Source organism: Thermobia domestica, chromosome 3 (genome assembly GCF_964235325.1).
Source record: "Thermobia domestica chromosome 3, izTheDome1.hap1.1, whole genome shotgun sequence".
NCBI classification, from domain to species: Eukaryota; Metazoa; Arthropoda; class Insecta; order Zygentoma; family Lepismatidae; genus Thermobia; species Thermobia domestica.
The window spans coordinates 139374308-139398982 of record NC_137456.1 but is presented as its reverse complement, the minus strand read 5'-3'; the positions used below and the strand labels follow the sequence as shown (position 1 = coordinate 139398982).

Sequence of the window (24675 nt, the reverse complement as noted above, 5' to 3'; positions counted from 1 at the left end):
TTACAATGCAGTATCTTATCACAATTTGTTGTAGAAACAACGTTCGATAGGTTTCCACCAGAGATGGAGTTGGTCAGTGAGTCGGTGGGTCAGTGGGTCACTGTGACCCACTGTGACCCACCACCCACCGTGACCCACTGTGACCCACCACCCACCGTGACCTACTGCGACCCACCGACTCAGTATGATCTACCAACCCTCTCTGCTCGCTGCATTGTAGACAGTATCTTCTGAAGACTGGTAAATTTGTCTGCGTTTTACTTTCAAAACCTTCATTTCCCTTCCTTTTCCATTTGTTTCTGTCTATTTACCTGAGGTGAGTATATCTAACCAAGTGAAAGAAGAACTTCAGGCACTTTTGGATATTGATATTTTTAATAGTAATAATAGCAATAGGACTTACACTACAACTTGGCTTTCGAGACCTGTGAGTTTTTAGAGCTAACTACTGGAAAAAATACATTTTTGAATCTCTGTAATATATAAATTATTATATAAAAAATTGAATGTAACTATGTGTGCCTGATCATCACGGTCAAATTGCAAAGTCAAATGAAATTACTTTTGGTACATAGTTAGACCTTAATCCAAATTGCTTTTATTATAATGCATAATATCCTAAGGAGGTAATGAATATCCGAATTTTTGCGAAAAAAAATGAGTATCTCGCAAGCCACTAAACTTACGGAGCTGAAATTCAGTGTATTAACTCTTTATTGAAAATAAACAGAATGTGTCCTAGCATTTTTAAAAATTATCTTTTATGTGGGGGGAGGGCACTTTCTATATATGGAAAATTGGTAGTGAGTTGGTTTGTAAAAATGATCGAAAACGATCGGTTATTTAAGAAAAAAATCAGAAACAAAAAATACAGTGTTTGGCTTCAAATATCCATTGCTTTCTGCTATAATAATTGTTGAAGCTTATGTTTATTATATGGAGCGCTTACAGCACAGGGCAATCAACCCATAAAGTTGTGAGAAAAATAGGCATAAAATTTGTACTGTGAGCTTAATTACACGGAAATTTTAAGTTTGGATTGTACGCATAATTGTATGGAAAATTTTACACTTTGTTTCCTTAACGTTGGTCTACTTACTTTGATTTGGAACTTAGAAATGTCATCCTTTTTTCCACTGGAAGGTATTGATAATTCAACAAGGAAATAATTATACTATGATAATTTAATTGAAATTCATCGTAATTTGTCACATGGCAAACAGCAGTGTGGTAATTGAAGTTGAAGAAGGAGGGAAATTTCCATTCACCTCTGAACACTTTCCAGGAATCTCGTTCTCTTTCGCTTTCTAGACGGGGGAGGGAACTTAGTAATGGTATCAAACCTTCATGTGTAGTTACAAAAATTAAATTTATAAAGAAATAAGAAATCATCAGTTTATCAGGCTTTAATTGATAATTTATTCACAAGATTCCCTGTCAAAGGCGTGGTAAATGAAGTTTCTGTTCTACGTGGGTCGACATTGCCAACTGACATGTTCGATATGGAAAAGATGTTGTATGGTGATAGAGAGATGAAGCTTCTTGCTAAGTATTTCAAACCTGACCAAGAAAAATCGTTATCAGACTTAAGTCTAACAGGTAGATTGTCGATGAGAAGTTGCAGAAATCGGGTAGAAGTATTATCAATTTCCACGACAGAGTGCGAACGGGGATTTCCCCTTATGAATTTACAGATGACTGATATTAGAAATAGGCTAAGTGCTCAAACATTGTCTAACTTGTTGCTCATCAATGTTAATGGCCCACCGCTAGACATGCTCAAAGGAGACGGGCTAGTTATTTCTTAGTTGAAGGATGGACATCATTCCACTGCGGATGATTTACCCCCAAAAAGTTACCAACAGGAAATAAATCCGATTTGAGATTTGTTTTAAGGTGGAAAATTACGAGTTATAGAAAATGTATACTTGTATCACTAATGGCTTATTTGTGTTATTCAACTTTGTACCTAATTTTTAGTAAGTCTCTTCTTTGCTTTAGGTAAACTACTTTGAATGAATATTCATAATAATTGCAATTATGCATACTTGTAACTTAAATTTAACGTGATGTTTTAGTGATTACACCCTATAAACAACTGATTTTTCAAGTCTTTTGTGAGAAAAATACTGTGAACTGAGAAACCATAACCTTTTCCATATTGTACAGGGGTATTTTCCTGCGAATAGAAGTTTCTTTTGGAATGCGTTCAGAAATTAACACTTGCAAGAATACTCTCTTAGTACAAGTATATTTTAGGCACACACTAATTTCTCCCCAGCTCGAACTGTTTCAATTTCCTCACTGACAAACACTTTACCATTTTATATCGTAAAGGTCAGATCCACTGTTATTGTAACAGTGGTGCTTGAGCGATTGACTAGAAATTCAAACTCCGATTAGTGACAATTTCACAGTCCTGTTTTATTACAAGTGTAAACTCTTTAGTCAGTTGAGAAGAGGCCGTGGATCGTGTTCAGAGTTGATGACGATGGATTTTGGTGAATCAGAGTAGGTCAAAGTGGATGAGAGTGGTTCATGGTGGGTCACGGTGGGTCAGAGTGGGTCACGGTGGATGGTGGGTCAGAGTGGGTCAGAGTGGGTGGTGGGTCATGGGGGGTCACCGTGGGTGGTAGGTCATGGTGGGTCGTGGGTCAGATTGGGTCATGGTGGGTGGTGGGTCAGTGGGTCGTGGGTCAAGTTTTCATTGACCCACGCCAACTCTGGTTTCCACTCCCAGTATCATCCAAATTACTCTACTCATGTTCAAATTATTCGGGAAAATGTATACGCAAAATAGTTCCCAAATAAGTACAGATTGTTTGCCTCTCACTTCAGTAACCAAAACAGACTCCACGACGTGATCGTAACATACCTTGTTTGTTATCTGCAGCTGGTTGTTGAGGTTTTTCTTCACTTCATTTTTGGGGCTCTGCTCGTCTTCTATAATATTAACCACGACTTGTGTGATGAGGTCACCAACACTAGCAAGTTTAGCAACAACATCTTCAGGACTTCGACCATCTTCAATCAACATACCTACCATCGCGTTAAGATTTTTGCGATAGGAATTCACACAATTTTCGATATATAGATTGATTTATTCATTGTGGACTGTGGATGTCACAGAATGATGGAGTGTGCTGACTCTTTCTTCATCCATCTTCTTAAATAAAGCTCAATATATAATACTACAGAAGATGACTAATTGGCAGTTATAAACATCCGTTTTAACGTCACCTCAGGTACGGTCAGGTAATTAAAAAATGGCACAATTAATCAACAATATGAAGAACTGTAAGTTATGGAGTGAAAGTATTTTACATCGTAATTATATTGTCATGGAAATATAGTTGTTGGATAGCTAACAATGAAGAAAAGTAAATGATATTTAACCATGATAGCTTACAGAATACATATACAGTGAAATCTCTCTAAAGCGGACAGCCATGGGGAATCAAAAATTGTCCGCTATAGAGAGGTGTCCGCCTTACAGAGGTTTCAATATTTTCTTATGTAAATTAATAAACAAGGTAATATGCAATTAGAAAAGAAAATACATGAATCACGTATTTATGAATATTACCAAAATGTTACTGTACCTGCATTATCTTGCGACACCCAATTTCCTATGTTCGAGGCACAACATGGGAATAAGATGTTATAGTTCTCTGCACTTTACACTTATTGCTACTTACTACGTTTTCGGTGTGTTGCTTTAATTTGTGAGTTAATTGCAGTCCAGTAATGACTTTTTAAAAATACAATATGCGTAGCCGTGGTCAAAAATACCAAAATTGTCTTCTGCTTGGTTAGAGATTCCAGCAGGATAGTAGAATTATGGGTCATCCCAAACAGTGGGCAACCTTCAATCACTTTTGTTTCTGAAACAGGTTGGGTGGGAGTGGAATGCAAGCAAAGGACATAAGGTTGTTGTGAAACAGAGACCCTTCCTCAGGGTTGCTGAACCGACAGTTGAGGAGGCAAAATGTTGTCACACCCTCATGTTCTTCCTTAGTGACATAGTATGAATTACTAAAAATGTATTTATACTGTACTTTTCAACTTGTTTTTAGAGAAAATGTCCGTAATAGGAGGTAAATAATACCTATAAAAGACAAGAAAGACTGTCCGTGTCCGTACTAGAGAGTGTCCGCTTTAGAGAGGTTTGCCAATATGCTTTTTCCCATTACAGTGTTTGGGGGATTACAAAATATGTCTGTTATAGAAGGTGTCCGCTTTATAGAGGTGTCCGTTAGTAGAGGTTTCACTGTATATGGAAGATTATGCTTATGTATTAGACAGACATTCGATTCAATCATTAAACTTCAACTGCTGTAATAAACACATTCTGATTTATTAAACATTTTTTTTTTACCGTTTTAGAATTCAAATATTATTAGTAGTATAATTTCGTGGTATCCGCATTTAGAAGCTGTACAGATTCGGAACCTTTATTTATTTATTTGTTTTCACAATGGAATGCTCTCCTGTTTCAGGACTCGCATTTACAAATGCAAGGGAGAGGAGACTTTAACTCTCAATGTTCATAGGTTTCCTTAAGAGTCTTCATCCCGGCGAAATTAAAATACCGCTAATTTTACAGTAATTATGTGATATCTTCAACTAGATAAAATATAATTGAAATATGGAACAAGAGCGCCCTAGACAATATTATTTTGCGTGAGGTACCGTTATTACAAGTCACCTAGCGGCTTTCCGTTTCCAGCTGGTTAGAAACGCGATAATAAATGCCGATTTTCAAAATTGCTCGAAATCGAAAGCAGATAAGTGAGTCGTGATAACGGTTTCTCATGTAAAATAATATTGTCTAGGGAGCTCTTGTTCCACATTTTGATTATCTTTTATCTATTTGAAGATATCACATAATTACTGTAGAATTAGCGGTATTTTAATTTCGCCGGGATGAACACTCTTAAGAAAATTTTCCTCTACTGACTCAAAATCTTCTCTTTTCTTATCAAATTTTTCCTTGTTTGGTGAATGTGCAATTCCCTTTGACAGAAGTAATGTGATAACACTAATTTATCTATATTAAAAGAAGTGTTAACCACATTTGTTTTTTCATTTGCCTTTTCCTTCTATTCTTTTTTCCTTTTTCCTTCACTTTTTTTTTACAAAAATACACATAAACGCACTCAGCCAAAAATGGATGCTAATTATGTCATTTGCGCACATACATACACACACACACACACATACACACACACACACACACACAAACTATTGTTATTGTATTGATTTATGACTGAAGAACAAAGAAATATTTAAGGATTAATATCATGGTCAATCAGTCAGGATAAGAATTTCCCTGGATTTTAACACTTTATCCAAAAATTAACTTTTTCCCTTCTTTTTGCTAAATTTACTTACGAAATTTCCCTATATTAGGGAAATTTTCCTCAAAATTACAAACACTGCTTTAAGTGAGATGATGTAAATGAAATATCAACAGTTTTATTAATGTGTTTGAGAAGGGGAGGGAGAAAATATTTCCTGAAGCTTTTTTTTTTAATATGATCTCATTTTCTGAGTTTTACTTTCTAAGGGATTACTAACATAAAGTATTCGTCACAACTTTGCGTTTTTAATATTATATCAAACTACGTAGACATTTTCAATGTAGCCGAGATATAAAACATGTTTATTATTACCTAATTATAGATTTTCCTTAAATTGTTGCATTTCATGCTGAGATGACATATATAGGATTTGTTCGGAAAGTAGCAGGACTAATTTTTCCCGCTAAAACATGGTGAAAAATGGGATGTTACTGCGCTGGTTGGATGGTGGTGGGGTCTTAGCTACCAGCGCAGTTGCCAGTCATCTTCAAGCCTTCACGTAGTGTAGATCGAGTTTAAGGTGAACTCATTTCAAGGTGCCTTGTTATCTCTACAATGAATCGTTTGTTCTAGTAGCGTTGCGCAGTGAAGTTTTGTGTCAAACTTGGTCAGTGTTGCCAAATCAATCAGTTGGAAAAGCAGGAGATTCGAAGATAAAAACAGGAGAAAGCAGTAGACATTTACAATGGTGGCGTTTGAATTTAAATCCGGGGGAGGGGGAATAAAAATTGCCATTATTAAGGGGGCAGTAGTCAAAACAAGCAGTCCAGAATTCATTTCCGATTAACTACGTTTAGCAAATAAAAGGGAAAGTCCCGATTTATATTAATATTATTTGATACACACGTGTGTGAAGTAAAACGTAGTGAAGAGCAAAGTGGAGTGGGAAAATGCCATTTCATGCACGTAGCGATAATGTAGCTATATGGTACGGTCACACGTGATCGTGGCGTAAGACGATTTCTTGCTGACGATCGTGGAGAAATGATCCAAGCCACTCTTCCAACCCAAGTCCCAATCTAAACAACACTTACTTGTAAATCTTACAGAAAGTCAGAATATAGACGAATCTTATAGAAAATGACGTACAGTCGTATTCTTTGGATTCATATTATATACAATAAAGCTCTATAACTATATGTTCTACAGAGCTTTGTGCACTATAACAGAGAAATTTCGTCTTTTTATGTGAGGAAACATTGAAAATTCAATATTAATAATAATATATTTCTTCAACTCCTCGAAGTAAGAAAAAAGCAGGAGATTATTCACTTTTCATTTTCTTTCGCAGTAGATCAGTAGAACGTAGAAAAAGCAGGAGATCTCCTGCAAAATCAGTAGATCTGGCAACACTGAACTGGGTGAAACTGCGAGTGAGACCCATTACATTATCAAGACTACTTATGGGAGTGATGCCATGTGTCGATCAAGTGTTTTTGAATGGCACAAATTGTTACGGGATGGAAGAGAGCAAGTTGAAGATAAACAACGGTCAGGACGCTCTTAAACGGCAAAAAGTGACGACATTCCGCGTGGAAGTACTTGAAAGACTGAGAAAACGAGTCGCCCGAGTACCTCCAGCAATCGCTGCATCATGGATGTTTCATCACGACAATGCGCCGAGTCACACCGCCTTTGCTGGCATGGGCTTCCTGACCAAGCATGGCATGACACAGCTTCTCCAGCCACCACACAGCCCAGATGTCGCTCCTGCAGACTTATTCCTCTTCCCCTGACTGAAAAGGGTCATGAAAGAATCTGCTCGGTCCAGTCCATTCAAGACGCCATAACGAGGGATCTGAAGAGTATTCCAGTTTCTGCATTCCAGAGAGCCTTCGGTGATTGGTAGAGTTGCTAGAAACGTTGTATTCATGCAGAAGGGGCATATTTTGAAAACAATTAAGCCGATGCGTCAAAATTGTGAATAACCTTTTTAAAAATCAGTCCTACTTCTTTCCGGACAAAACCTATCCTTTTTCTCATTTTTCTTCCTCCCCCATTGTCATTCTAATGGTAGAGCGCTCACCTCTGGTGCGTAGGATGAATGATACGATCCAAGCTCCCGCCAAGTGGGCTTTATAGTTAACAGAAAATAATGTCTATGAATCTTCTTGGGGTTTTCCCGTTTTTTCACTTTTTCCAGCTCATCATCATCATCCATCTCCACGAAAATAAAATTTTAATCCAAAATTAAATTTATAATATTGTTACGAACTACGCTAAACTCATTTATTGGATCAAAAGATCCAATTCACTTCAATCAAAGATTTTCTTGTACGCCTTATATCTGGAGAACTACACACAGTGTAGCCAAATTCAAACTCTCACTTAACTCAGTATTAACTCCATAAAAATAAATAATTAAATATGAAAACTCGATTTAGGGGACGTCCAATTTCTTGTACGCCTAATATATGGAGAACAACATACTGTGTAGCCATAACTTAACTCAATATGATATGCTTATTTCTAGAAAATGCGAAAACTGTATTTAGGGACCGTTCAAAAGTTTTGTGGCCCGTGATCCGAAAACTAATTATTGGCCAAGATCGCAACCTTTTTGATCCATTTTTTCGGATCATTCCTGAAATTCTTTTTAAACTTTTGCCCGTGATAGCAATTTTTAGCTCATTACTCTTTAAGATGTCTTGCAAAGGACAGTCAAAGGGGACTTTGGTTATTTCAAAACTCATTTATATGATTAACTTCAGAGTTTAATCTGTAAAAACTGCCTACAGTAAAAAATCTTTTGTAATTCTGTCTTTGAATTTGTTTCCTCGTTCGGAAGTCAACTACCTTACACAATGTCATTGTGTAAGTTCATGCATTTACACTCAGTATTTTCCTGAAGGTACACGTACCTACAATTTCAGCACGAGTGTATTAAGTGCATGACCTCACCACTAGTCAAAGAACAAAGCGACTTCGATTTCCTAAGTTGTGGCATTGCGACGTTTGAACAGAGTAAGAAGAGGATGCCGTATCTTACGTAGGAACAGTACTGTATTTAAGAATACTGCAGTGTGTCACCTACGGAACTTGTGTTATATCAAATAACTACGTATTTGTAAATGCAATAGTCATGATATGGTACTTGAAACATTTTAACAGGCAAGAATAAACATGAATTACACCCATTGAAAACATTTTACGAAACTCTATTATTTCATTTTACCATGAAGAAAATGTTGATGAATATTTGTATAAAATGAAGTGAAATTAACGAAATCAGCAGCATTACTTTTCTAACTCATCGCGTATACCTCCTTTTGGACCACCCTGTATAACCGACATGTTTTTACAATTGTAAACAAATAGTGGCAGAGGTCATAAGGAAACTACCCATTTTGGAAGAAAGGAATAGGACTCGAAAAAACACGAGGAAATCCGACAACCCCTCCACAGCTTCTTCCAAGAGGATGGCTATAAAACTGGATGACGGGATTAAGAAGTCATTAGTGCTAGTGCTAATTCCTCACCTTCTTCAACGTCTTCTCCTTAGGTCGCCATAAGCTACGAAGACTTATCCCTCAATACCTACTCCCGATGCCACCGTGGGCTACGGAGTGAAAACCTCTGATATCTGTTCCTGAGGCTGCTATGGGCTGCGGAGTGTAATTTTACCACGTCTGAAGCCGCTGTGCGCTAAGACAAAGTCCCACCTACCCAAAGCAGCATTGTACGCCAAAAGGAATTATTCTTATTTTACACTGAGAACATTTTACATCATTTAACGACATAGAGAAAAACTTATAGAGACGTTGCACAAAAAAATATGTAAGACATTTACTTATAATAAAAGGGTGAAAGTCCCGTGTACACTATTTTAACTCTACCTAAAGAATATTGCAATATTTAGACGTCGAGTTGGCGTTTCCAAATAAATCCTAAGCTGATATACACACTCCAACAGATATTTGTACAGTGTCATGTATTTTACGAAAATTTCAAGATCATTCCTATTTGAAAATGAGCTAGCCTCAGAAGGTAACGCCTTTTCTAAGGTCAGTGTATCCTTTCAAGGGTTCTATGTATAAAACAGAAAATTTATAAAAACAACTAAAAATATACATTTAATTCAGTTTATTATTCACGAAGTTCAATGAAAAAAAATACTAACGTTTATACGCTGGTGAGGTTATTTCAGGCTCAAACAAATCATACTGTATTGCGAAAAACTACAGTACTTATTTTTCTTTCTAAAACAGATACACAGATGAGTAAGCATATAAAGCTACACAATGTTGAATTAGCTAGAAGTCACTAAGTATTACAGAATCCTGCTAATAAAGACATCAAAAGGTTTGTTTATACTATTCCCTCACAAAAAATGTCCCTAATTTGTGAACCAGCTTTTATGCTCAGCATAGGAAATCCTACATGTCTCAACATATACATTACGCTATGCGTAATTTGAATTTAAAAGACTTAATTTTTCCTGATGCGCTGCATAATGAGCTGTTACTGTCTAAATGGATAGTATAAACTAGTGGTAGGCACAAAAACCGGTTTTTCGGTTTTTGGTTTTTAAAAAACGAAACCGATTTGTGAAAATTTTCAAAAAACGGTTTCGATTTTTCACCGACACCAGTTTCGGTTTTCTCCAAAACCGGTTCGGTTTTTCGCCGGATTCGGTTTTCTTCAAAACCGGTTCCGTTTTTTCCAAAATTTGTTCTATTTCTGACCAGAATAGTGTTTCGTTGTTCTCCTGAAACTAAATCCGTTTCCACAGAAATAGTTATACGTGTTTCCCAAAAGTTTTCACCGAAACCAGTTTCGTTGAGAACCGAATAGGTTTCTGGAGAAAATCGAACCGCTTTTTCTAGAAAACCGAAATGTCGGTTTTTCGGGTTTCAAATTTTAGAAACCGGTTTCCGGTTTTATAAAAACCGGTTTTGTCCATCCCTAGTATAAATCGAGCTTGAGATTGACTAGAGACATCGCTCGCATGCACAATACGTACAGATAACATACACCAAGTACGTTAAAAGAAACTTTGAACTGTCATATATACATTTTTATTTCTCAACCTAAAAGTTTAACATTTCAGGGCCTTGGAACATGAAAGACGAATCCTGAAGTTGGGGTGTTGAAAAATCAAGCTGGAAGTTTTGCAAGTACATTAAGATAGCAAGGGCGAATCTTTGTTTATCTAGAAACTGTGAGAATATTAAGGGTAAACCAGTATCTATGTCTTGTGCAGACCTGTCTAATGCAAGGAAAGAAACAAAAACTAAAAACCGATTTTTCGAGTTCGCCCTTTCTCTTCCAAGGTCCTGATTTTTGGGGAAGAGTACAGTCCAATATAGAAAATAAGTGTACGTTCTGGTCGAACAGAATGTTCTAAATAACAGTTAAACTAAGAATTTGAAATGGTGGCGTTAAGCATTGATACATTTCTAAGTGCGAATCACGTTTGCTAACCTGCTTTGCACCAAAGTGCCTAGCGGAATTTCTGCGCGCACCTTTTAAATCATCCCAAAGTTTGTCCAGATTATGTAATTTATGACGGGAAGCCTCATGTTTTACTGTACTCTATAAACATTAAGCGATGTATGATCTGGAGAGAGTGCAGGAAATTCGATTGGTCCCCTGCATCCTATCCGCTGGTCTGCTACATTTTGATCCAGGTATGTTAGCAGATCTCTATAATAATGCGGCGGGGCGCCATCCTGTTTGTAATAAAACCTATCATTAGCGTACATTCCACGAATGGCAAAGGAAAATGGAGTGGAATGCATTGTTAGGTACTTTTCTTCAGTTAGAATACTGTCAAAATAGAAAGGCCCAATGAATTCCCTAGAAGACAAATCCAAATAAATCATGCATTTACTCCAAATAAATTTGCAGTCTTTTCAAGAATAATGTGAAATCTTCATCCCAGTACACACAATTATACCAGTTTACAATTCCATGGCTCAGTGGTAAAGTGCTTACCTCTGGTGCGTGGGATCCCTGGTTCGATCCCTGGCCAAATAACTTTGTGGTGGACAACATCGTGTCTGTGAGTTTTCTCGGGATACTCTCTTTCCTTCCATTTTCTCATTACACCGATTCTTCCATCGTCATTCACTTGTTTACGTCATCATCTCCCTTAGCCTAACGGGCATAATTGTAGGACGTTAAACTGAAAAATTTCGTTTCTATTTTTAATTTTCTTCTTCCTGTATCTTTTTCCTCTTATATCAGAATTAATTATCATAATAATTAGAGGGTGTCTCATAAAGAATATACGTATTACGAAGAATTATTTTGTCTGACTATCGAACGCTGCCCCTCGGCTCGGCCCGAGTTTGCGAAGTGCAATTCCGTGATTACGGTGCAAAGACGTTTTAGGTTGAGGTACGAAATTGATCCTCCGAATGGGTAGAAAATTAGCAGATGGTATCGATAATGTGTTTCGTGCGATATCCCGATCATCTGTTTAGGCCCATTCTTCTTTAATGGAAACACGGTTAAAAGTGAACAATATCTCGCTATGTTACCAAACTGGTTGTTTCCGAGGCTGCACGAAGACAGCTTCATTTTAAAAGAAGACGGGGCACCCCGTCACTGGAGTGGCCAAGTACGTGAATATCTGAGTGAAACTCTACAGAATCGTTGGATTGGTCGTCAAGGAGCTGGCGACTTAGCATGTCTCAGCTGGCCTCCACGGACACCGGATTTGAAACCCTGTAACTTCTTCCTGTGGGGTTTCGTTAAAGACAACTTTTATGTACCATCACTCCCACAGAACCTGGATGAGTTAAAGAATCGGATCCGTACTGCCATAACATCAGTGACGCAGGACATGTTTGCCCGAGTATGGGAGGAATTTGAGTATCGATGTGATATTGTTCGGGCCGCTGATGCAGGACATATTGAACCTCGGTAATTTGAACTTTGAACTGTAATTTGAACTTGAGAGGTTCGTAAATATGTGTGTAAAATTTCATATTCGTATGTCTTAAAGTTTAATAAATACATGCATTCGCAATACGTATATTCTTTTTGAAACAGGGTGTACTTTCTCCTTCATTTTCCTTATTGCTATGGTAGCCTATGCTTATATTATTTTCTAATTTTAGTTAGCATCATTTTGCTGTTACAGTACAAAAAATTTAGCAACACTAGAGCTTATTTATTTGATCTGTGCCTCTTCTGGCGCTGCAGTCCATGTGTGCTTTCCTGTACGCCCCTCAAAAGAGGTGGGAGAAGTTGTTGTGGCCGAGATCTTTCAATTGTTAAATGTGGAAGCGTTACCAAAATGAATTATTTCACGGACTTCGCTGTCCTCTATCTTGTTAGGCATTCTAAGTAGCCTACGATCTTTATTCGTCGAGACCAAACAACTGAATGACAAATTGGCAACACAGCTGTGGCATTCACTTCTTTTCCGTAAGCAAAGGGAGAATTTCCTCCGTTAGAGGGATGGCGGGGGTGGGGCCGAAGTATAGTTCGCATACTTTCCGAGGGCATAGATGAGATAGACAGGCTGTAACCTGTATTAAGTACCCGGCTATTTGAGGCGATCACAAAGCGTATTTATTGCTCATGCGTACGCTTGGAATACGCTGACCATGTATTTAAATGTAGGTGGCTAATATCAAACGCGAAAGCAATAAAAACGCGGAGAAAACGTCAGCTCGAGCGTATTTGGTGCGTTTCGGAAGAATAGACCGCCTGCTGTTTAAAAGATTTCAAAAGGAAGGACAAAAAGAAAAGACGTGTTGCCAGGCAAGGGGATTGCAGCAAGAAACAGCTGCTTGGAAGATGGTTTGTACAGAGTATTAGAACTCTGCTAGTATAGACCTGGACCTGGCAAAAAGACCCGGAAACTCTCACTGGCTCACAGTATGATTTACAACTCTGGCAAAAGTAAAATTACTGAATAGCCACCTTGGCCGCGTTCGCTCAGGGGGTAACGCATCAAAAACGCTTTCTCAAATAGTCACTCTGCAAGTCTCCCACAAAAGTACTGTTAAAAATAAACAAAATCGCCTGAGCCGTTTTTGCAAAAACCTTTTCAGAAATTCCCGGTATTAAACTATCTAGCGTGTTTTTTTTTCGGTGAAAATAACTTATACCGTATAGTAGAACTGTTAATGAAATATGTGGTCATGAAATATGAGGAGAGACACCTGAGTCATTTTTCACGAAATTAATTGAAAAGATTCCACCCTCAAGAGTAAACCACAGTTTGTGGATTTTCCATATATAAAAAAAGTTATTTAAAAATCAGCGGCGTACCGAAAGGCAATTTCCAAGTTTTAATATGCCTTTCAACAAGAGATAGTGCAGGAACACTGTTTATAATATTAGAATATATATATATATATATATATATATATATATATATATTGTCACGGTACGCCAAAATTCAGTAATAGAATTCAATATCAAAATTCATTTATTTTTATTAATTGGCTAAAAAGAGGAAAATTAAAGTATTGTTTATAAAGTGACTTGTAGTCAGAAATTAGTTATGTTGCAGACAGACAGATTATCACATAAGATTACATAGTGCTTATGATTGTTGTTTTCATTAAGTAACAGACACGAGTCTGCACGTGTCCCAAGAGTATAAACAAATACTGAAGCAAGAAGAAAAATGTAAACTCTGTATAAATTTGTGTTCACAATAACACATTCTCAAAATTAGGTAAAATTGTGAAAATCGCAGACGTAAACTGTCTGGAGTTTTGGTCAATGAGAGAAAATGCAGAAACTGCGGTTTCAGCACATAGATGTATGAACTACGGAATTTGGTAAGAGAGAAGCAACAAATTCGTCATAATGAAAATTGACATAAAAAGGTTATGTCGGACTGAATCAGGATCAGTCCCAGAGGATCCGTTAGGAGATCAGTTCTTAGGATCAGTTCTTGTCTCTGTAGCAGAGCCACATCGAGTTCCAGTGGAAACCCATCCCTGTGTTGGACATCGACTTCGAACTCCGTGTCCAGGGGTTCGACTCCAGTATCCATCGAAGGTATGTAGTAATACATCTCTGGTTATTCTCAATTGACTGAATCGCCATCAGTTTTATTAATGTGATCAAGCAATTTCACTTAACAGAACATCACAACATAATACACCTAACTCTACTAAAGTAAAGATAATAAATGTCTAATTAAAGTTAATTGCTTACATAGTAATTAATTTATAACGTTCACATGTTAAACATAAAATCCTACATCGTAGGTTGGTGGAGATATGATTATAATTGTATTCCTGTCTACTTTGGATAGTAGACAGAAGCGGCTTGTATCGTGTCACTAATTCACTACATCCCAGCTTTAAAGGCACGACACGATATAAAGTTGATATGGTCGAGATGCTGTGAGGCTTATGCCGTGTAGCGATCCTAGTAAATCTAGCTCTATCATTAGTATGGTGGAAAGCGACCGTTGGTTCGGTTCCCGGGTTGTTCATAATTGTAGAAATAAGTTATCTATTAAGGACATGGTACAAGAGACTGTTGTGTCGATAGTAAATAATAGTATAGTCACTAGGCTATAAGCATGGCTATAGGCCATAAGGGTAAATTAACCCACACCACCCGCCCTCACTGGGTGATAGAATTAGGATTACTACTATTAGAAATGTTGTTACCAAGGCAGCAGTGCTGTCACCATTGCTGTTCATCCAGCGAAATGCTTGGATGCTATGATAAATATTCAGCGCATTTAGATATGTAAATAGTAGATAACAAACTCACCAAATGTATATAGATTTTAGTAATTATAAGGTTAAATAGTTATAGAATGGGATAGGTAAATTAATATAGTTATAGTAATTGTAAGAATAGGTTAATTAGTGTTAAGAATAAATATAACAATAGGTTAAGTATGTAAAAGGGTTAAGGAGATTTATGTTAGTATTTTGATTAGTAATTAAATAGGTTCAGTAATTTATTAGCAGTTCTAAAAATGGATTTAAAAGATGTAAGTTAAAAAGTAAATATTGTGATTTAATTTGACAAGTAATGTGTCTTTATGGCATAATAAAAAAATAAATTATTAAATTAATGAGTATAATAAATAAGAATTTAAATTTTGAGAAGAATAAAAGAAATAAGTCTAAATAATGTGATAATGGAGAAGAATGGAATTATAAGTAAGATGCTATCTAGGAAAATAAGATCAAAAAGAAAAAAGAGACAAGATAGAATGAAATCAAGGAATGAGTGATGAAATTAAGGTTTAGTGATTAGTTAGTTAAAATTAGTAAAGATAATGACATAATTAGGCCAACATCTCAATAGAGAATGATCTAGGTAGGTAAGAAATCACATTCTCGTGATGTTGAATTGGGCGTTTACCAGACCTCTCATAAGAATTTTTATTTATAAAAAGCACATAAGTCTTCGGCGGCATTAAGGCGGTACAGGTAAGGAAAGAGTTACCCATTTGTCGTTCTGGAAAGGGGTGGATTTATTTTGTTGTTGTGTATCTGACCTATCTAGTAGAAAATCTAGAGAGAGCAAAATTTTGAATTATTTTTAGATATTAAAATTTAGGCGTAGTAGTAAAGGATAGAGTTTAAATATTAAGAAAAATAGATGTTTAAGAAATAGAGAAATAGGGAAAATAGGTTTTTCTATCTGGCTTTAAGTTAGAATAGTTAAGATCTAGGAATAGGAGAAGTAGACGGAAAAAATACTAATCATGAACACTTAATTCAGAAATGAGAGAAAGAGAAGGAAAGAGGAGAGAAGGAAAGATCTGGAAAGAGGAAGAGAATAGAAAAATAGATAAGATAATAGAGATATAGATAGCAAAAGTTAATAGAAGAATAGAATAATGTATATTTAATCAAGGATGTGACAATCAAGATTATTATTAATTTTGAAGAATTATATTATACCTGAAAATGACTATTATTATATTATTATATTATGATTATATTTTATTAATGTTAATATAAAGAAGAATAAAGCTAGCTAAGTATATACTAGTTGTAGTAATAAAAGTAAGCAATATAGAGATATAGCTATATGAATATAAATGAGAAATAAATGAAGATTAAGTAAGCTTACTAAGAAATAATTTAGGGGAAAAGAAATATGACTTGGCAATTTCCAGTCTAGAAAGTTACCCTTAAGAGTTATAGAACATACGGAGACGGATTAAAGAATCATGTTTAAAAAATGATCGAAGATGCCGTTTCAAAGATTAGGCCATTTGGCAAATTAATTATTATTTATTATTATTAAGATTATATTATATTATTAATTATATTATTATATTATTAATTAAAGAACCGATATTGACGACAACTTGCATAGTTTTTATGTTGAAAGGCCATCGACTAAAAACGTTGAAGTTTATGACCAGGATTGTGAATTATAGAATTACAGTAGGACATATGTACTAATTACTAGGCATAGTGATTATTGATATAACATCTGAATGTAATAAGTTATCAATTTTATTGATATACCCAATTTTGTCAAAATAAATAAATAAATAAATAGATAATAACACATTTTGAAGTATGAAGAAGAGTGGAAATTTGAGTTATAATAGCATTAAACAATTTTTTTGAAAAATAAATAAATAAATAAATAATAATGATAATAATTGTACTAGTAAAACAACAAAAGTTAATAAATAGGAAAAGTTAAGTAGCTGTATTCAAAATGGTGTTTATAGATGAAATTGTGAGCAGGGCCGCAATTTGACTTCAAAAGCCCAATCCCAGGTTCGAGGAAATACGAATCTGCTTCGATCAAAACCCTAATCTATAAATATATTTTGTTTACAGTGAATAGTGATAAAATGATTAACATAATAATAGGAATAAATAAATAAATAGGTGACGGGACCCATATATAAAATAATAATGAAAACATTTTGATAAAATAATAAAATTGTCGAGTTATAAATAAGTATGGATTTAATAATAAATAGCAAGTAATAATAAAATAGAGTTAGGTACTTACCCAATAGCAGGTAGAGGATATTTATATAATGGTGAAGGTTGAAAAAAAACAGTAACACACTTAACATTACCGCACAACACATAATTAAAAATAAATATGCACATTTTTCACTAACACAATGATCACATTGACAACAGGTGAATTCATGATTTGAGTAATTAGAATGTATTACTGCATAAATCTTAGTGCAGTGAATGATAAAATTTAACCGATTGAACATGACTTGACGTGGAAAGATGTGTGTTAGAAAAAGGACGTTCTCATTCAGAGACGTGGCAAGGATGCATGAATCGGTCAAGGTTAATCGGAAACGAGAGAAGGAGAAAAGAAAGAAAAAGAAAAAGTAATTTTTGTAACATCAACATTTAATCTAAAAGCATTGACACAAAGTTGACACAGAGTTGCCAACCAGGTAGCTCAAAGTGGGTCAAGTTTGTAAAAACAATTGTGCTATTTCATTGTTGATGTGTTTGAGTGTTTGATAAAAATCAATGTAGAATAAAAAGTGGAAGTGCGTAAAATATATTATCATGTAAGTGAATATACAATTTAAATGTGAGTGCATCGTTATGAAGTTCCCTAAGAAAGGACTTAGGATGGATAGAATTGTTAACGTGTTGATAAATGTTGAAGATATAAAGACTTCAAGTAGTTGTGTGTTGTTACGATAGATGGCAGGTAAATGCAAAGAACTGCTATCTGACATATTTTGCTCTGTATAATGAAAAAGACTAATTGGACTTTGAAAAAAACCGTGAGAATTATTAACTATCAATTTTTTTGCTCAAACTGAACATTACAATTTTGGCTTTTATTTTTAAAATTATATGTGTAATCAGTTATATGTACTATGAATTAATAATATGGAAATTTGTATACAGGAAGTTCTCCAAAAACCGATCTTATTCATAAGATCTAGACGTCATCGGAGATGCCTCAGTTTAAAGTGGGAGCGTGTCACGGTACGCCAAAATTCAGTAATAGAATTCAATATCAAAATTCATTTATTTTTATTAATTGGCTAAAAAGAGGAAAATTAAAGTATTGTTTATAAAGTGACTTGTAGTCAGAAATTAGTTATGTTGCAGACAGACAGATTATCACATAAGATTACATAGTGCTTATGATTGTTGTTTTCATTAAGTAACAGACACGAGTCTGCACGTGTCACAAGAGTATAAACAAATACTGAAGCAAGAAGAAAAATGTAAACTCTGTATAAATTTGTGTTCACAATAACACATTCTCAAAATTAGGTAAAATTGTGAAAATCGCAGACGTAAACTGTCTGGAGTTTTGGTCAATGAGAGAAAATGCAGAAACTGCGGTTTCAGCACATAGATGTATGAACTACGGAATTTGGTAAGAGAGAAGCAACAAATTCGTCATAATGAAAATTGACATAAAAAGGTTATGTCGGACTGAATCAGGATCAGTCCCAGAGGATCCGTTAGGAGATCAGTTCTTAGGATCAGTTCTTGTCTCTGTAGCAGAGCCACATCGAGTTCCAGTGGAAACCCTCCACTGTGTTGGACATCGACTTCGAACTCCGTGTCCAGGGGTTCGACTCCAGTATCCATCGAAGGTATGTAGTAATACATCTCTGGTTATTCTCAATTGACTGAATCGCCATCAGTTTTATTAATGTGATCAAGCAATTTCACTTAACAGAACATCACAACATAATACACCTAACTCTACTAAAGTAAAGATAATAAATGTCTAATTAAAGTTAATTGCTTACATAGTAATTAATTTATAACGTTCACATGTTAAACATAAAATCCTACATCGTAGGTTGGTGGAGATATGATTATAATTGTATTCCTGTCTACTTTGGATAGTAGACAGAAGCGGCTTGTATCGTGTCACTAATTCACTACATCCCAGCTTTAAAGACACGACACGATATTAAGTTGATTTTATATATATATATATATATATATATATATATATATATATATATATATATATATATATATATATATATATATATATATACTAAAATCCTGAAACAATATAAACTTTGGAAAGTTCCCCTTGATGAAACTCTGTGTACGCCACTGTATTTTATATTATACAGTTGTTACTATGTTGATCATGAACAAGCTCGATCTGTTTTCGAGAAATTCGCAGTTTTTGATGCTCAAATTCCAGTAATACACCGTTATTTTTGGAGGTAGGAAGAAAATTTGAAACTGTTTCAACTGGAGAATCTTAAAAGCTTAAAGCTTAACATTTGGTCAAGATACGTTGAACGGCATAGTCTTTAGGCGAATGTACGTAGTACATCGTGACGAGCGGGCATCCAAAAATCACTTTGCCCTGAAATTTGCAAAGCCACTGAGATATCCAATTCGGCTATTTCCAGGATTATTAGAATTTACCACAATTTCTTCTCCCATATCGTTGCTCTTATCGTCCCAAAGTTAAAAAAAAAATGCAGAAGAAGATACTTCAAGACTAAAAGACCCCAGTTTATGGTTCTTTGAAAACTTAAATGCCAAAATATCAATAAGATATATGGAAACACCGTATCATACTATTGTAACACTACAGTCACGCGCCATCTTCATCGCAGAGTGCAACCAGGTGTGGCTATGACTTGTAGAATTCATAGTTCAGAATGCTGCTTGTTCAGAATGCCGCTATCAACTTCGCAGATCCTCTGGTTATGGTCCCCTGTATGTCAGTGGTGTACAGCATTTCGGCGATTTGATACTATGCCTCATAATTGAAAAACTAAACTTCTATAGGCAACCAACTTCAATAATAATGTAAACGTTGCACAGAAATTACACATAGTTGAGGATATGTAACAAGAGGACATACCTGGGATAATTGTCATTACCCGTAAGTAATTCAACAGGTAAAATCCCGAAGTTGATCGTCCGTTTCTAGCAAAATTTTGAAAATTTACCGGGAAGAAATGAATAACTTGCTTGTTTGTGTGCTTGATAATGTATAAGGAGAGCGAAAGTTGTGTTTATTTTCTTATATGAACGGTTCTAAACATGGAACCTTTTGACAAGCGGAGGGAACTACTTGGCGCAAGGTTACCTCATGGTAAGATTATGGGAATGTAATGAGCATTTGTTTTGTGAACATGGCTGGTGATAATCAGGAAAATCTATTAAAAGTAAGTAAAAGTCATGCCTTAATAAATCTAAAAATAGATTGTAGAAAATGCGGTAAAAAAAAAACTGTAAAGAAACGTGGAGAAAGTTATACTTGTCAATGTAACGGTAACATAACCAATATGTAGGCAAGGTTCTAGAAGACAGACCCCCCCCTTCCTATTTAGTTGTAATAAAGACACAAAATAACGTGCCCTGCGGGCTCTAACCCGCCTTCACTCGCTAACGCTCGCCCGGCAATACTATTGGAATTAAATATTAAACTTTGTTACACAAATGAAACAATTATTACGCTTTTAGCCAAAAACTAGGCGGACGACCAACTTCGGAATAAGTGTCAATTCAACTATGTATGTCACTGACGTGATTCACACAGATAGAGCACGGATACCATATTCATAAAAGGGAGTATCGGCTGCAAGCTAGTACTCGTAATGGGGCGTTTACACTTGGTCGATTTAGTCGCACGGCTAAATCGACTCACTGCATTAGCGACTAAATCGAAGCAACTAGGCCGAATCAGATCGATGGATATGTTCAATTGTTTCAACCGAAATTGATTGCTGCTTGTCGACTCGCTCTGCTCTGGTCGATTCGAAATCGACTGGCAATTTTAAAGATGTCCAAGCAAAAAGTAATTGGTACAATTTGCGGTGTTATAGCAGAAGAAAATAGAATCGACCACAGAAAATAGAACGTCTTTCAATTCAGTTGCTAGTCGATTAGTCGCTTTCGATCAACAAGCGATTAAGTTGAAGTCTTGGTTACACGGTCGATTAAGTTGAAAGTGACGTTACATCAGGTACGTAACTCCAACTCAGAGAAATCACCATAACAATATATCTGACTCTACCTTCATCCTATGTGATAATACTTTATGGGAGCCTTATAAAGCATACAGTCTTAACATTAAATATCAGGGTTGTCATCCTTTACGGTAATTAACAATCTAACGAATTTCAATTTTAATGTATTCCTCAACTCAGAGTGTAATGTTGTCCCGGACCTAGCAGTTATCAGCGGCTGGGGATCCTTAACTAAATTGCTCAACATTATGTTCATTGCATTACACATTTCAAACTTACAGAACTTTATATTAGTAATATAAATAAAGATTATCCCATTTTCTCTGACGTGGGATAATTATATTTTCAGTTTGGCATTTATTCCGAAGTTGGGCGTCCGCTTTCGCCAAGTTTTTTCGCTCTTATCTCCTTTTCACACTTTCTGCAATTTGTTACTAGATTCATTAATCCGTGCTCAGGGCCGGCCTTAGGTGGTGCGGGGCCCGATTGGGAACATTTTGCGGGGCCCCGGGTTTACAACTAACTTGCACCAAGGTTTATAGAACATATATATATTGCTCTCTCTCCCTACTGGTTTAGTGGTTAGTGCGTACGCCTGTGGTGTACAAAATCTTGAGCCCGATTCCCGGTGGGAGAGCATACAAAATGTACTTTCATAATTACTCCCTTTCATTAATCATCCTTGATTATTTGAAAAATTCTTGGTGTCATGTCTTCTTGGCGATTATTGTGGTACCCTTAGATTTGATGATTGAGGGTAATGTAAAAATTATCTAAGGTTGATGGTATGATGTTTAGCTTCTTCTGTAGAATCGAAATTTTACATATAGTTTCAATAACAAACTTTGTAGCACTGATAACACATAACAAATTTCAACTTTCAAAGATGTGACGAGATAAAACAATGCAATTTTTACCAAATCACACGTCCTGCAAACGAAAATTCAATCAGTTTTTTTTTTTTTTTTGTATTATCCTCAGATTTTTTGCTAAGATGATGATGATTAACTGCTGAAAGGAGTCAGTGTTATTTGAGGTATAACATAAAAGGTGTTTATGAAGATAAATTCTAAGTTTCAATGAAAGAAATACATGTATGTCATACTAAACATTGCAAACATATCATTTACAAACTTTCTGTATATCGTTATAGCGTATTCAATACAGGGTGTTTCGGAAAAAGCCGACAAACTTCGCATGTGTTCAGAGCCTCAATACAAGAAAATCCACAATTTTAATAGAAAACGCTTAATTACGGAGATAGGGATAATAAAAGGGTAAGAGGAATGACCAATTCCAGTAATTACTTTTAATTAGCTCTCTTTCTGTAATCAAGCGTTTCCGACCAAAGTCAAAGAAAAACATTTTTTTTTGTATTGAGATCCTGAGCACATATGATAAGTTTGTCAGTTTATCCCCGGAACACCTTGCATGTTTACTTATAAGCTTGATTAAGAAAAATGATTAACCGCAAAGACAGTTTCGAAACATTTTCTCGTTTCTATGTTCTGGAGTCCTCTTTCAGGAGGAACTAAGAATAATCTCTCATCATGGACGGGTCCAATTTCCCTTCATAACGTTTTTGCATCTTCAAAATGTTCTGGTGAAAATGCTTACCCTTCTCACTGCTTATAGCAGTTAATTTTTGACAGAAATAACGCAAATGAAAATGCAGACAGTGAGTAAATTTTAAAATAAATATTTCATCCTTGTGCTTCCCCATTTTTCAAGAAGGTTCTGTACCAGTATTTCATAGCTTTGTTCACATACAAGTAAACCTATCGATGTCGAAATCTAGTTTCTTGAGCAAACTTGTCAGAGGAGCGTGGAATATAAAGAAACAACCATAAGCAAAATTTAAGGTACTTCCGTCCATAAAGACGGCCACAGTGGCCGAAAACCTGATTGATCAGAATAAGCCATAACAATGTGTTTCAAGTTTGAATATTTCATTTTATTTGTAAAACGGGTAAAGGGATGAAAAACAAAAGCACAATAACCGACACAGGGAGGAAGCAGACATCTATTTGAGTACGCTAGTGGGAACCTAATGTACGCTAGTGGGAACATAGTACGTAGCTACTTATGCAAGGAAATCGTTATAGACTGCAGACAAAATGAAATGGTGACAGATGATCATAAGTCTTAAGCAACTGATGGAGGATGAATGACATATTTTCCATTGGATTATTGGAGTTAGAAGACAAACCTTCATAAGTAGCCAAGTATTGAGTACCGAATACATTTGGTTTTCCTAACTTGATTTAAAAAAATACATCCACGGGATTTTCGGAGGAGAGTGCAAAGTTTGTCTTCAGGTTTTGTATTTTTTAATAAGAGAAAGGATATGCAAAGAAGTCGCACTGAGGCTGATTTATTTGATACCACCTTGGTATTCGCGGTATATCACATGTCATAATCAGTAAGAACGCCAGAAAGTTTTACTTAGTGGGAGGGTGAGCACCCAGAATAATGATTTACATTTTTACACAAATTCAAAGAAAACAATCTTTTTAAGCCCAGGGATGGATGCAATGAAATTTGGAGGAGTGTTGTTAGTGTTAGAGGTGTGCAAAATACTCCTTGGACATAATATGTATTTTTACAATAGAAGTTGAAACGTAAAAAAAAAAAAAAGAAAAAAGAAAAAAAGAAAGAAAGAAACTACTGCAGCTAGGGATGGGCACGAGTCGAGCTAAAACTGGACTCGACTCGAAACTCGAAGCAAATTCTGAGTCGAATTTCGAGTCGAGTCAAAGGTAATGTTCTCGAGTTGAGTTCCGAGCCGAGTCACTGTTTTGAGGTCGAGTTTCGAGTCGAGTCGAGTAGAGTTTGGTAAATGGCTCGCTCGTTTAGATCGTTTTGAAATCATTGCCTATGGAGGGTGCGGTGGCTCAGTGATAGAGCGTTCACCTCCGGTGCTTGGGATCCCTGGTTCAATCCCAGCTCGTGCCGTGTGGACTTTGTGGTGGGCAAACACCGTGCTCGTGGGTTTCTCGGGGTTCTCCCGTTTCCTCCCACTTTCTTCATTCCACCATTTCATTCATGTCTCATAATCACCATCTCCTTTAGCCTAACCGGCATAACCGTGGAACGTAAAACTTAAAGATTTCATTTCATTTTGAAATCATTGCCTGATTAGACTGGAAAGCGAAAGCTATGAAAAATGTAAGCATTAATGTGGAATATTTTTAGTGCTGCTCACGAGATGGGACACTGCTCACATCTCGTCTCGTCTCAATTAACAAGACGACAATGGATTTATGACGAGATAGCCTCAAATGTCGTGAGCACCAATAGCAGTATATACTGTAGTTCTTACCATCAAGCCTGAGACCCGCACGGTCGAAGTTTTCAGCCTTAGCAGAATCCGCACCCGGGTAGTGATGTCAACCGGCTCAGCTCGGTTCAACTGAGCGAAAAACTCGAGCCGGCTCGGTTGAG

General features: G+C 36.0%; 1 protein-coding gene across 1 annotated transcript in view; it reads right to left on the bottom strand.

Annotated features, from left to right (window-relative positions):
* Positions 1-17530, bottom strand: part of LOC145680770 (uncharacterized) — a 621439-nt gene extending 603909 nt beyond the window's left edge. Inside the window, exon 1 of the mRNA XM_081751756.1 lies at positions 17289-17530. The gene's annotated coding sequence lies outside the window, so the exon portion shown is untranslated. The remainder of the gene's footprint in view (positions 1-17288) is intronic.
* Positions 17531-24675: the final 7145 nt, after the last annotated feature.